The sequence below is a fragment of the Euprymna scolopes genome, chromosome 24 (genome assembly GCF_053919585.1).
Source record: "Euprymna scolopes isolate OS-2025 chromosome 24, ASM5391958v1, whole genome shotgun sequence".
NCBI classification, from domain to species: domain Eukaryota; kingdom Metazoa; phylum Mollusca; class Cephalopoda; order Sepiida; family Sepiolidae; genus Euprymna; species Euprymna scolopes.
In genome coordinates this window covers 49012121-49025992 of record NC_136505.1, presented here as the reverse complement: position 1 = coordinate 49025992, position 13872 = coordinate 49012121, and the positions used below count along the sequence as shown (strand labels likewise).

Sequence of the window (13872 nt, the reverse complement as noted above, 5' to 3'; positions counted from 1 at the left end):
TGGAGGTTTACAAAGCTGATGCAGTTGGTGTCAGTACAGTTAAAAGATAGGTTCTTTGATTGCAGAGTGGCAACTAAGAGCGCCTCGGACATTTGCGATCGAGGCATAAAAAAGTCGGGCAAAACTGCACGCAGAATGGTGGTGACTATGTAGAAAAATAAATTCTCTAACACTGCTTTTGACGCGTGTCAATAATCTAACAAAACTCTCATAGTTTCTTTCCTAGGACTGCTAGACTTTGGAATTCCCTTCCCGGTTTTTGTTTCCCTGACTGTACTGACATGCAGAAGTTCAAGTGTAATGTAATCAGACATCTTGCTACTCATCTCCCTATATCGTATCCCTACAAATAATGTCCCAGACCGTAGCCCCCTATATCAAAGTGGCACTGTGCCTTGCTTGGGGTAAAAATGCAATAAGAAAGGTATACATAGTTATCAATTTGCATCTAAATTAATTTATTAATCATTATGAATTTTGAAATACAGATGTAAGACGTAAGGGTTACAATCGTGGACTTATATTTCGTTTAATGCAGTTCAGTGAAAATTACGTAAAGGGAAGGTTAAATCTAAGTTTATATCTCCAATTTTTGTGGAGTCTTTACAATGGGTATTATACGCCAAATAATACATATCCGACAGCATTCCGTTTCTTTGAAGTAAATTATATTTGATACAAACGGCTATATGTCTGTCGGTTTTCTCCATGTTTTCAAACTCTATCGCCTCCGAAACTAAAAGTCGTAGAGCGGCGCTAAGAGCTTCAAATGATTGGATTTTTTTACGGGTCATTCTTTTAAGGGTCTTTAGCCGGTTAAAATTGTATTTAAGAGATCAAAAATGGGTCAAAATTGAAAAAAAGAAAGTTAAATATTTTGTACACTCATCTTAATTTATTTAAAAATTTTAATTAGTTTATATGCGTATCACGTTGGTACAGTGGTGACGTCACCAGCTTTGAATGCTTCGGTTTCGATTCTAGCTGATGGCACCTATTTTTTTTACTTTTGAAATAACGACTCTATAATAATATATACAAAATCTGGACAACTTAAAATATCATATTTAAGCGTATTTTACGCCCGGGTAAAGCCGCTCTCCCCGCTAGTACATGAAAAATATTTTAGGGAGTAGAATAGGGACACAATTTCCCATTTGAAAATTAAAACATTTCAGAATTGCATTGGATTTGTTCCGTAGTCATTAGATACCAATTCGGTAAAACTCCCTGAATTTCTATTTCAGTTTGAAACTCCTTAATCTTAAGATATTTTTTAGAATAAAAATAATGTAATGAATTTTGATCCACACACAAAGTTTTGAATCATTGTGTCCTGATTTGAATCTTCCTAGGAAGACATAAAAACGGTGCAAAACAGTTCCATTCGGGAATTACACGCCCGGGAACGATGCTTCTTTTAGTATACAGAAAGCAATATTTGTTTTAAAAAAGAAAAGATTTATGAAATTAATTAAAGAAAATTATAAAAGAAATAATAAAGAAAATATGCATTCTGGGATAAAATTAAAAGTTATTTTACTTATACCGACCCTTGCATATGAAATATAAAAAAAATCTCTCTATATATCTATAAAGTTGATTTTTTTTCTCGCTTTGACATTAATACTAAAAGCCTACCTTTTCTATTTAAAATCATTAAAACGAACTTCTTAATATACTCAGTCATGGATATGCGAGCAACTACATTTAATTTAGGTTTACTAATTTGAATATTCCTTCGAAAAACGATCATTAATTAATTAATTATTCATTTTTTATGGTTTCTTATTAGATAGTTGCTTTCATTTCACTATTACACTGAATTTATATTTATGCATAGTTTCTATATTCTACATAATTGCGTAGAAGTTAAAATGAAAACGTCCTAGGACACAGACATATTTTTATCTATCTATCTATCTATCTATCTATCTATCTATCTATTTATCTATCTATCTATCTATCTATCTATTTTCCCCCGCTCTCTCTCTCTCTCTCTCTCTCTCTCTCTATATATATATATATATATATATCATTATTTCAAATTCGAGTGTATTAATTCGTACAAGCAGTAGCAACTAACCTAGTAGGCCTTTTTATTTTATATAACTTAACCAGAATAATCGAGACAAAAAATATAGGACTCTATAGTGATGACAGACTGCTAATTGTCGAGAACTCCAACGGCTCCAAAAGCTTAAAAACGAAGAAAGCCTTAATTAAAGAAATGAAGATAATTAATCTAAATATTGAAATGAAATCTAATTTAAAAACTGTCAACTTTCTCGATGTTACTTTTAACCTAGCAAACAATACATATGAACCTTATACTGAAAGCTGTTTCAATCCACTATATATACACTCTTTATTAAATCAACTGAAACATATTATTAACTACGTCCCCAAATCCATCGAACATAGAATTAGTACAAACTCATCAAAACTAGAATTTGTCAATAAAGACATACCCTTCTCTGAAGCAGCTTTAAAAAACAGTGGGTATACTAATACAACCATCAACTGTATCAAATCAACGCATCCCATAATAAAACACACAGATCTAGGAAAATTATTTGGTTCAACCCTCCTTTTAATATAATGATCAAAGATAAACTAGGAAAAAATTCTTCAAATTAGTTAACACGCACTCCTCCCAAATAACATATTACATAAAATCTTTGATAAAAATACTATAAAACTCAGCTACAGCTGCAGTGATAACATAGAAAGAATAATTAAAAACACAATAATAGAATACTTAACAACAACAACAACAACAACAATAATAATTGCAATAATATGAGTAACACAAAAAACTGCAACGCACAAAAAAGTCAGATGCTCAACAACAATGCTTACAGACTGAAGTTGTATTCAAAGATACTATTCCACCAATAAAAAAAATACTACATCGGTCTTTCTGAAACTCCTTTAAAGACCGTCTTAGAGTGCACAAATGCTTTTTCAATAACCCCAACCACCTCAACAAAACCTACTGAACTACACACTACTTAAACCTGATTCAAAATAATCTCACACCCATCATCAAATGGGAAATTCTCAACAAATCCAATGCCTATATATCCTTACATTTCCTCTGCTTCCTTTGTCTACATCAAAAATTCTTTATTACTAAATTTAAAGAGATTATTAAACATTAGAAATGAAACGTCAGTTGTTTGTAGACATTACAAATCCCATCTTCTTAGCAACTTCACACCCTACTGAAGTTCATATGATACAACCCCAACCTAATAACTGAACACACTTAACACTACTACACTACCCATCGAAACTCACAATTATTATATTAAACACTATTTTATTTTATTATTCTTCAAGCAGATAACCTTAACCCCAATTTTAAAATTTATAATTATTTACGTTACACCGTTGAGATTATCTCATCTTATTTATACCTTAATTACCACACTTTTTATTAACTGAAAAATGTTTAGATATGAAACTGCGGTCAACCTTCAAATTCCACATCTCCTATATCTATGCGTAATATTCTCCACTAATAATTCCAAACATAGTTATGCTTAATATTCTCCATTAATAAGTCAATTAAAAAATTTTTTTTTTATTTTTTTAAATTTTTTTTTTTAAATCTAAGCTGTTTTTCCTATGTACAATTTTTTTCGTATTATTTTGATTCAAAGGTCTACTGTTCTCATCCTGAGTGTGATTTTCACAACGTTTCGGTCGATATAACCTCCGACCTTCTTTAGGTGTATCTTGTCGAACTCGGGAATGTTTCTGTCGAACTCGGGAATTTAGACGGAATTTCGAGCGGAAACTTTTACTTCACGGGGGTAGAATGCTCTTATTCCTTCAGCCATGACTGGATAGAGGTTCTAAGTAATCCGCAATTGTATTTTTCGGTCGCGCACACTGAGGATTGAACCTTCAACCTTCATGAAAATAATCAATCCTTATCTCAAAAATTCAGAACCGTACTATTTTTTCTTGCCAGTCGCTTCAATTGCGTATATTGCAAACTAGTAAATTAAACTATTCGTTTGACAGTTATTTTGCAAAGGGTAATCCTCATCTTTTTGCAATATTGCATTTATTATCTTTTTTTCTATATTTGATTCCAGAATAATTTGTATACGAGATAATCGATGTTTTCCAGATCAAATAAAATAGTGAAATCTCCATGTCTTGGCCAACTGTTTTTCTATTCAATTTGCATTTGCAATTTCCTGTATATTCACAAACGAATGTCCCTTCTCTTGTCAGCCATAAACATGTACCAAATTCCATACCATATATATGAATCGTTAGTAGTGCTACCAGACGTTTTCCATGTATGATACTAAAAAGAACAGCCGCAGTGTACACATGCAGACTAAAGCGAGAACACGTTCATGATATTACACGTATATTAGTTAAATAAATATAGTGTTTGGGTTTCATATGTAACTAGCCTGCTAGGTGCGCGGCGTTGCCCGGGTATTTGGAGGTGTGTGTTGAGCAAAAAAAAAAAAAATGTCGTAGTTTGCAGGCAGGCTCGAACCCGTTACGCGAAGGCGGAAAAGAAAGTGGTGGTGTGTGTAAGGGTGTTGATTGAGCAGAAAAAACAAAAAAGGAAAATTGCGAGCGCAAAAAAAAAAAAAAAGGAGTAGTAAGCAGGCTCGAACCTATAACATACCAGAGGAAAAAGAGGTGAAAAAAAAATGCAAACGGTCTTGCCGATGTGTCTACCGTGGTTATAACGTCACGGGCGGTCAAAATAACGCCTTTTATGCGACATCGAGGGTTGAATGACTTGCAAAAAAATGTCAGCGAAAAAAACGATTCTCCATGGAGAAAACTGTCCAGTAGAGGATGAAAGAATTAATGCTTATGGCCAATTTTTCGATATTTGTCGTCCGAAAGGTCGAGCTTCAAATTGATGCCGAGCTCGTGAAAACCCATCGCGTCTGTTGAAAGTTTTATGCATACATACATACATTTAAACAGACAGGTGAGATTTATATTATAGGTTAATAGGACAATGTGTCGGAAATTTTGAGATGACGATTAATAATTTGTATCATTTGGATTATTGTATTTTCATCTTAGATATTATTTTCACAACGTTTCTCTCGACGTAACCGCCGATCTTCTTTTATGTGCATTTTTGTCGAATTCCTGAATCTGTACTGAATTTCGAACAGGACACTTTATAAGATCCACACAGGTAGCTTACTGTTGTGGTCAACTTTAAGGTGCCACACTTATAAGGTGAAAGAGTCATGGGGTTCACTGCGAGCAGTTAAATTACGACTGTAGTCCTTTGCTTGAAGGTAGAAATGTCTGGCCTTATGTAAGCCAGACGAATCCATATTGTCCATGGATACAAAGGTGTTAAATATGCCAAAACACTTACCGATCAGACCTGTTAAGTAAATCGTAATTGTAATATTAGTAACGACCCTAACCCTAACCCTACTTAGAGTTTAAGATTTAACCTCCAGAAAGTAACAGAGCCGCTGATGGTAAGAGTAGCAGCAGCCGTATAATGATATGAAAATGACCAAGCCGGTTGCACGAAGTGACATCACAGCACAGACAAAAGAACGTGTAGCCGGAAAACCTCCTTGACGTAAATACCCCCAACAAACGTGACAAGCAGCAAAATCTCACCCCATACTCTAGAGATCCACAGATGCCAGTAAGCCTTCTACTTTAATAGTTTATTCCTCAAATCTGCTAGACTTTAGAAGTTCCGTCCGGGTTCCTGCTTCCCCGACTGTACTGACATGCAGAAGTTCAAGTGTAATGTAAGCAGACATCTTGCTGCGAAACTTCCTACATAGTATCTCTGCAATTATGCCCAACATAGTAGCCCCCTACATGAAATTATGACGTGTATGTTTAAAACTATTATTGAAAAGAAATAAAAAAAACATGGTCCACTAAATGACCTTGGCAACCTGGATAGAGTAGGTGGTGGGGTAAGCGATGTGGGGATCGCTGTTAAAGGAATGAAATAGAAAGCCGACTGAGGCAACATTGTCCCTTTGAAGCTGTCCCAGCCTAATATCTGTCGCTGGTCAGTCGGTCAAATTGACACAGGTTTTATTTCATCTTTATTTTGGAAGAAATATTTACGCAGAAATCGAGGTGATCGGGTTGTGATTTTGCGGTCATAGTATAAAAATTAGGCCGGGTGAATCAGAGGAAGATAATAGCATCCATTTCTTGAATTTGAAAGCCTTGGTAATCAAGCTCGCGGGACGGTCAAAATGTCTTCGCGGGCCGGATCCGACCCGCAGGCCGTACATTGCCAACTCTTGCTCGAAATATACCTCGCGAACACACACACACACACACACACACACACACACACACATATATATAAATATATATATATTAAATTTATTTATACAAACATTGATGGCTACATATGTGCATACATGTTTCTGTAATCACCCGTGTTAGGGGATTACGTCGTCAGGCCAAGAATTATCGTCGATAACACTTATCGACGATAATTCTTGGCCTGAAGATGTAATCCCCCAACGCGGGTGATTACAGAAACATGTATGCACATATGTAGCCATCAATGTTTGTATAAATAAATTTAATATACCTGCTCTGTTCACTCATTGAACACTCTTTTGTAGGCACATGTTTCATTGGATGTACTTCTAGGAAACTAAACTCTACTGGCTAAATATATATATATATATATATATATATATATATATATATATATATATATATATATATATAAGTCTCATACTTTGAAAGCTTCCAATAAATAACAACTGCGAATCAGGTGATTTGTGAATGTGTGTATGTGTGTGTGTGAGAGAGAGAGAGAGAGAGAGAGAGAGAGAGAAAGAGAGGGAGGGAGGGAGAGAGAAAGAGATCTTCCAGATCAAATCAAATTCCGAAAATATCCAGTGATGTCCTCACCAACGGTTTACAGATTCTATTCAATTCGTATTCTCAGTTTCCTGTGCAGCAGGAAATCTAATGTCCGCGCCATTCTCTTCAGACCCCAAACACGACCGGAACCGCATATCATGTAGAGATCATTACGAGGCGTTGACATTCGGCTGATAAAATTTGCTGCAAGCTTTGAATTGATGCACGTGGCCACAAAACAAAAATCCGGCGAGTGTGATCGAGAGAGATATTTCAAAATCAAATTGCCAGTATTAGATTACAATCCCTATATAAAGACCGTTGTCACTATGAACGTACTCATTTCGACTCAAATTCTGTAGATATATACAAATCGTTGACTAATCGATATCGGAGGATTTAATTGGTTGCTCTATATCATGTGTAAGGAGAGAGTATGTTTGAATTAGTTAAGAATATAGTTATAGGTTACATATCCGTCTGGGATGGAATTATTTACATAATGATTGCCAGGGAAACTAGAATTTAGTTAAAACATGGTATGTTTATTAACTTTCCAAGCTATTGATAGTTTCGTACCTAGCCATTCAATAATATATAACAGTTTATTTACACATTATGTTTTAAATTTTAGAGCTAGCAATATTTGTAAATATTTTATAAATAGACATTTTCAGATTTTGTTGGAATTTGGTTCAGTTTTGAGTTTAGAATAAAAAAATTATAGTCGTATCTTTATCGGTCAAACCTAAAATGGCGACTTGAGAAACTTTCAAATATCATGTCAGGTCAAATACCTTTTTTGGAAGGAGGGTCTATCATATTATATGATTGCCCTCTTTAAAGTGTGTTTTCATGTATTGGACTTACCGTGCTTCTCTTATTTCTTAAGCAACTTTCTTCATTTGGAACATTGTATCTGTTTCTGCCGATACTTGATCATCTCTACCTATCAGTCAAATTCGACTAAAAACAGCGTGTTTTGTTATGGGCTGTGAAACGTCGATAAACCGTTTCCGAAGAAACATAGACATTCGCTGAAATGAAAAATAATAAAAAAAACAAAACAAAAAAATAATTGTGATCTGATTACTCATCTCGATCATTGGAATGCAACCAACCGGTATATATATATATATATATATATATATATATATATATATATATATATATATATATATATATATATATACTAAGTTATAAAATATATATGGCGATTAAGCTACACTGAATATTCCGCGTTTCATCCACTCTAGGACTCTTCTTTAGTATAACTTACTAACTAGCTCTACCTACGTATTGAGCACTTTTGAAGTAAATACTTAAAGTTTACGCATAAATTTATACTTTCGTATATTAATTTTATGTGAGTAAATTAAGTAGTTATATATATATATATATATATATATATATATATATATATATATATATATGTATAAATGCAACTTTGTCTGTGTGTGTGTATGAGTTCGTTCCTTATAGACTCCGAAACGGCTGAACAGATTTTCTTTAAAATTTACAGAACTTTAGTGTATAAGTCTGGGAGAGATCTTAGTTAAGTTTTGTCTCAGAATACCCCCGATAATTACCGATAATCGATAATCGAAACCGTTATTTTAATTTATCTATTCTCGGTAAAACCATTCTTTCCATGTCGCCACTTCGCAACAATGATAGAAATACGGGCCGTGAAAATTCTACTGCGGGTAAGTTGATAGCGTGTTTTGTTTTTGAAATCCCAAGTTTATAATATATAAAAATCGATAGAATATTAACTCTATAATAATATATACGAAATCGGCAAGAATTAAAATATCATATTTAAACGTACTTTACGATCGGGCTACGCCGGGCGTCCTTGCTAGTTTAGATAACGTCTTTTTGCAGTTTTAACAAAATAGCTGAAATAATAATATCAGAGCGTCTCCATTTACGCTGAACATCTACAGAACATCAATAGCAATAGATTACATACGAATGAGTTAATTTGTGGAGTTTCCACAGGTCCCACTAGTATATATATATATATATATATATATATATATATATATATATATATATATATATATATATATATATAAATAAAAATTACAATAAGTTTACCAAGGTAATCAAAATGGTAAACTTAAAATATATTATAAATATTAAAGAGTTTCGAAGGAATACTCTCCTTCTCATCAGAGGGCAGGAATAAGCAAAATGCAGGATCGGATTTTGCATATAAAAGTATTTAATGAAGCTACAAGTAAGTCACAGATCTTACTTGGTTAAAAAAAGGGTGAGGTAAGGGGAACAGGAGGCAAAAGAAAAATGATAAAAAGATTTCACATGAATGGATAGTCCGGTGAAGGGTAAAAATCCAAAAATGGTAAATCCAAAACGGTCGAATTTAAAATTTGAATCCAATGCGTAAATTCCAAATGGTCAAAAATAATCCAAAAGGCAGAGTTCCTTGGAAAAAAGCGCAAATGGAATGAATTCCAAATCATTAAAAGAAAAAGCACTGGAGATAAAATTTAAAATACGTCTGTCAAGGCTGGATGAATCAAAAAAATTAAGGCTTAAAAAAAAAATTAAAAAAAACCCGAAAAGCGGTGAAAGTTTAAATTTGAAAAGCAAGGTCAAACTGACCCAGACAAAACGCGCGAAAGTTAGCATTAATAATTATATATATATATATATATATATATATATATATATATATATATATATATATATATATATACTATATTTTATTCCTCTATAATTTTACCTGTTCATATTAGACTTTTAATTGAAATATTCTAGCGTTCACATCAATTTAAAGAAATAACTTCCGAATGAGGTATTGTTTGTTTAAACAGTTACATTAAATTTAGCTTAAATTTGCAGTTAAAAAAAAAATTACAAGTGCGGATTTTCTTTTTTGCTCCCGTGTATATATATATATATATATATATATATATATATATATATATATATATATATATATATATATATATATATATATGCCGGCCCCTTTAAGAAACTCGGTTTCTTACTGTTGAGCACTTTAAAGTTGAAATAGAACGTCGTTCACTTAATCTCGCATGCACAGATCATGATGTTATAATCAATAGATCATTATGACCGGATGTTACGACATTTAAATAATAAATGTTAAAATTTCAACGATATTTCTTGAGGTTGAGATTGGCCGTGGGGTTAGTTTCTTGCTAATAGAGTCAGAGATGGCTTCGCGGTCGAGTTCGAATTTCCCGACAGTTGGTAATCGTGTCACCCTACACTGATGATTTCTGAAAGAATGAAACACTAGTGCCTGTAGGTATTTTAAAAAATAATTTTATATATATATATATATATATATATATATATATATAAGATTGTTGAATTTTATTATTTTTTTAGCGATTCAGTACTAATTTCTTTCTTTTTTCGCCCCCTGAACGTTTATATTATAAGAAAGGAGTTATTTGCCCTTTGTTTCCATTTTTTTCCGCCCACATTTTAGGACGTAATACTTTTTTCTTTTATTTAAATATTATTTATCAATTATTAATTAATAATTACTACGTGCATGAAAGTAATGAATGGATCGTGCACATAAAATATACAAACATCTAAGCATAGTTATCTTCAGGCAGACTGTCACTGTACCACATGGCTTTCAATGCGGTTAGGTTAGGATCTCTCCCTAGCTAGGGATCGAACCTTCAACTATTGGTAAACAGTCGACAGCAGTTACCATTAGGCCACTCGAGAAGCCCCCATAAATGATGTCTACAATGTCTATTTACATAAACCCCAAGAGTTATTTTTTGAAGGACACACTTGTGATTAATTGGATTTGTCATATAATTCTCGCGCGGAGAGACAGTAAAACACGAATTCGCCGTAGGGTAAAGTACAACACATGTAATCTGTACGGGGAGAAATCAATACTTTATTTGATACAGGAAAACGCTCGAGGCATGTCTTCAGCCGAAATTTAATTATTGAGTTCAAGTCTGTTATTTCCCGTTCAGGGGCTAATATTATCCCAACATAATAATACTGGATGTCTCCATGAACCTTTCTATTGATTTGCGTATCTATAAATATAAGTTGTACTCCCGTATGAACAAATGAAAATGGCGCCGTAGAATCATAAGCTCTCGGCAGAGCTTACTTTTTAAACGTAAAAATATCGCTATATATAAAGTTAGGTATGTTTTATGTATTTATACATTTGTATGTTAGACAAGACCTACATTTTTATAAGGATATGCTGCTACTGAATTCACCCAAGTATTGTACCTATTTACAATGCCTCTCCCCACGGGACAGAGTTAGACTCCAGGGTCGTTTTTTTAACGTGGAGAAAAGGTACAAAAATAAAAATTGTCTCAGTCGTGAAGGATTTCTCCTCCACTGAAAGAGAACGAGAAATGGAAGTGCCGCATCTGAAGAACAGATACTACACCTTGATCTTGGCCAAAAGGCCAAAATTGTAAACCCAAGTAATTTAATGTCCATGGATTTTTCGCTAAATCAACAAGCGGTTTGCCAAAGGTGCACAATAAAGTTCCTCCACAAGCACCAAAAAAACATTGGCCACATTTGTGAACGATTATGCAAAAGTGAAGCTAGATTGCAGAGCCACCTACGAGTGTAACAGAAGGCGGACGCACGTATAGCAGCAGCAGCAGCAGCAGCAGCAGCAGCAGCAGCAGCAGCCAACGTATGTAAATGCCGAGCTGTGTGTGAGATTGCTTTCACGGCGAGAAAGAACGAAAGAAAAAATAATATATAAATATATATATATATATATAAACAAGAACGTAGGCCATTGAGGTTAAAGAAGACAGTAGAGATAGACGTGCTACACAAGTGGTCCAAGAGCGACAGGAAAAGACGCGTGATAAACATGGTCGGACAGGAGCGGAAATATATTTTTTTATATCAACTTTGTTTCCATTTGTAGCCAAGAGTGTCCAACAAAATGATGTTTCCTTACAAAGAGAAAATGTTATATATATAATAATACAAATATACAAAAAATAAATGTTACCATAGTCAATAAAAGTTACTAATATGGTAGAAAAATTCATTGGTTTGTATTTTAAAGTAGTTTGTAAAAATTAAAAAAAAATTTTTTTAGTTCACGAACCGGTTTAAAAAATCCAAATGGCAGCGACTTTGAAATGGAGAGCCCCGTTTTCAATTTGAAGGAGAGGCACCTGAGCATTCTGTGTTAACAATTTAAGAGAGTTCCGTCAACGTAAGGAATAGTTATAAACATATTTTAATGTTTTCCATTATTTTGTGCTTGAGGAATATTCGATTATGGCATGTGTAGTTTATATAGAAATTCATTTAAGTAGTTATGGCCTCAAACTCCTATCCTTACATCATCAACGCTCTGATCCCCATCTGGCATCAATTGTGATGGATGGCTCTCGTCTGGGTGAGGCCCCGTGTTTTGACAAGCTTCTGGGTTTGACCTTTACTCCTGATCTGAAATGGAACACGTACATCAAGTCTGTTGCCAAGGTCGCTGGAAAGATGGTGGGATCCTTCTACCGCTCCAGAAGATATCTCACTACTGATGCAATTCTCTATCTATATAAAAGCCAAGTACGTCCAAGGATCGAATACTGTTGCCATATCTTGGCAGGAGCTGCTAAAAACAGCATATTCTGCCTTGACAGAGTACAAAATAGACTTCGTGGCTTAGTGGGGGATGCCCTTTTCTCTACCCTGCAACCTCTCTCACACAGAAGAGACGTTGCGAGCCTATCCTTGTTTTATCGTTATTTCCATGGCAGGTGCTCGTCTGAACTCCAATCTCTGGTCCCCCCCTCGCCAATCTTTCACGAAAAACACCCGTCTAGCTGAATCCACTGTGAAAAATTTCCCCCCTTTATGTCTGTGCCTAAATCAAAACGCGGATTCCATGAACAAAGCTTGTTTCATAAAACTGCACGCCCGTGGAACTCTGTTCCGTCTGCCTGCTTCCCACCTGACTACAACTTGGATGTATTCAAGTCCAACGTTAACAAATTCCTAATGAACCGCCCCCTTAAGTAAACACTTCATCAAATCTCCACACTAACGTAATGTACTTGCAATAACCCTTATCCCTGAGTGGCTTCCGGGCCTTGATAAGTGGTGATCACTGTGTAAAAAAAAATTCGTTTTAATTTCGGTTCGCTGAAATTATTTCCAGTAAAGGGCATTAAAAACTATTTCAAAACAAAAAAAAACATGAACTGAACTTTTATTCACTATAGTAACATTTATTTCTTGTATATTTATTTTTTCGGGTAGTCGTTTGTTGGCTTTTCTGCTATATACTCTTACTAAATAATATCGACGAAATATCGAAAAAAGAAAAAACAAAAACAGTTTTGAAAAATAATGAAGCTTTACTTACTTTAGTAAAATACTCCCAAACAGCAAAATGGGATATTAAAAAAGTAAACACGTAATTACGTTAGTTTTTTAAAGCAAAGAATCGATATAAATATGAATAAGAAGAAAATGGCGCCCTTTTCAAGCAGAACAACTTCGTTTCAGTTTTACAGTATTGAACGGTGTAGTATTGCGCCGTCGGATTCAGGGTTGTACTATTGTAATGTAAAGAACACGCAGAAAGGGTTGTAATAAACTGAATTTCTTCTAGTACATTGACAAAAAAAGCTTAAACAGATATATAAATAAAAATAAAAATATCATGTAAATGTTTTTAAAAAGACACGTAATAACGTGAGCTGGATTATTCTCTTCTTTTGACACGATAACAAGTAACGGTCTTATTTTTTATTATCTATCTATTTATCTATTTTTGAAAGAGTGCCACGTGCAAGTGAAGAAGGAAAAAAAAGAGTTATGCAAAATTTGTGTTGAGAATTGTCTAAGGTTCCAACTTTTTTTTTTGGCTTTCACTTTAATAAGAACGTGAATTTATGAGGTGAATTTATTCGACACAATATGATTCAACTCAAAAAAATAAAAAAAAGCTAACATGAATTAAGATTAAAG

The 13872-nt window shown here is 33.9% G+C and overlaps 1 pseudogene; it reads right to left on the bottom strand.

Annotated features, from left to right (window-relative positions):
- Positions 1-11209: 11209 nt before the first annotated feature.
- Positions 11210-11342, bottom strand: LOC145247025 (U2 spliceosomal RNA; annotated as a pseudogene).
- Between the last annotated feature and the right edge of the window lie 2530 nt (positions 11343-13872).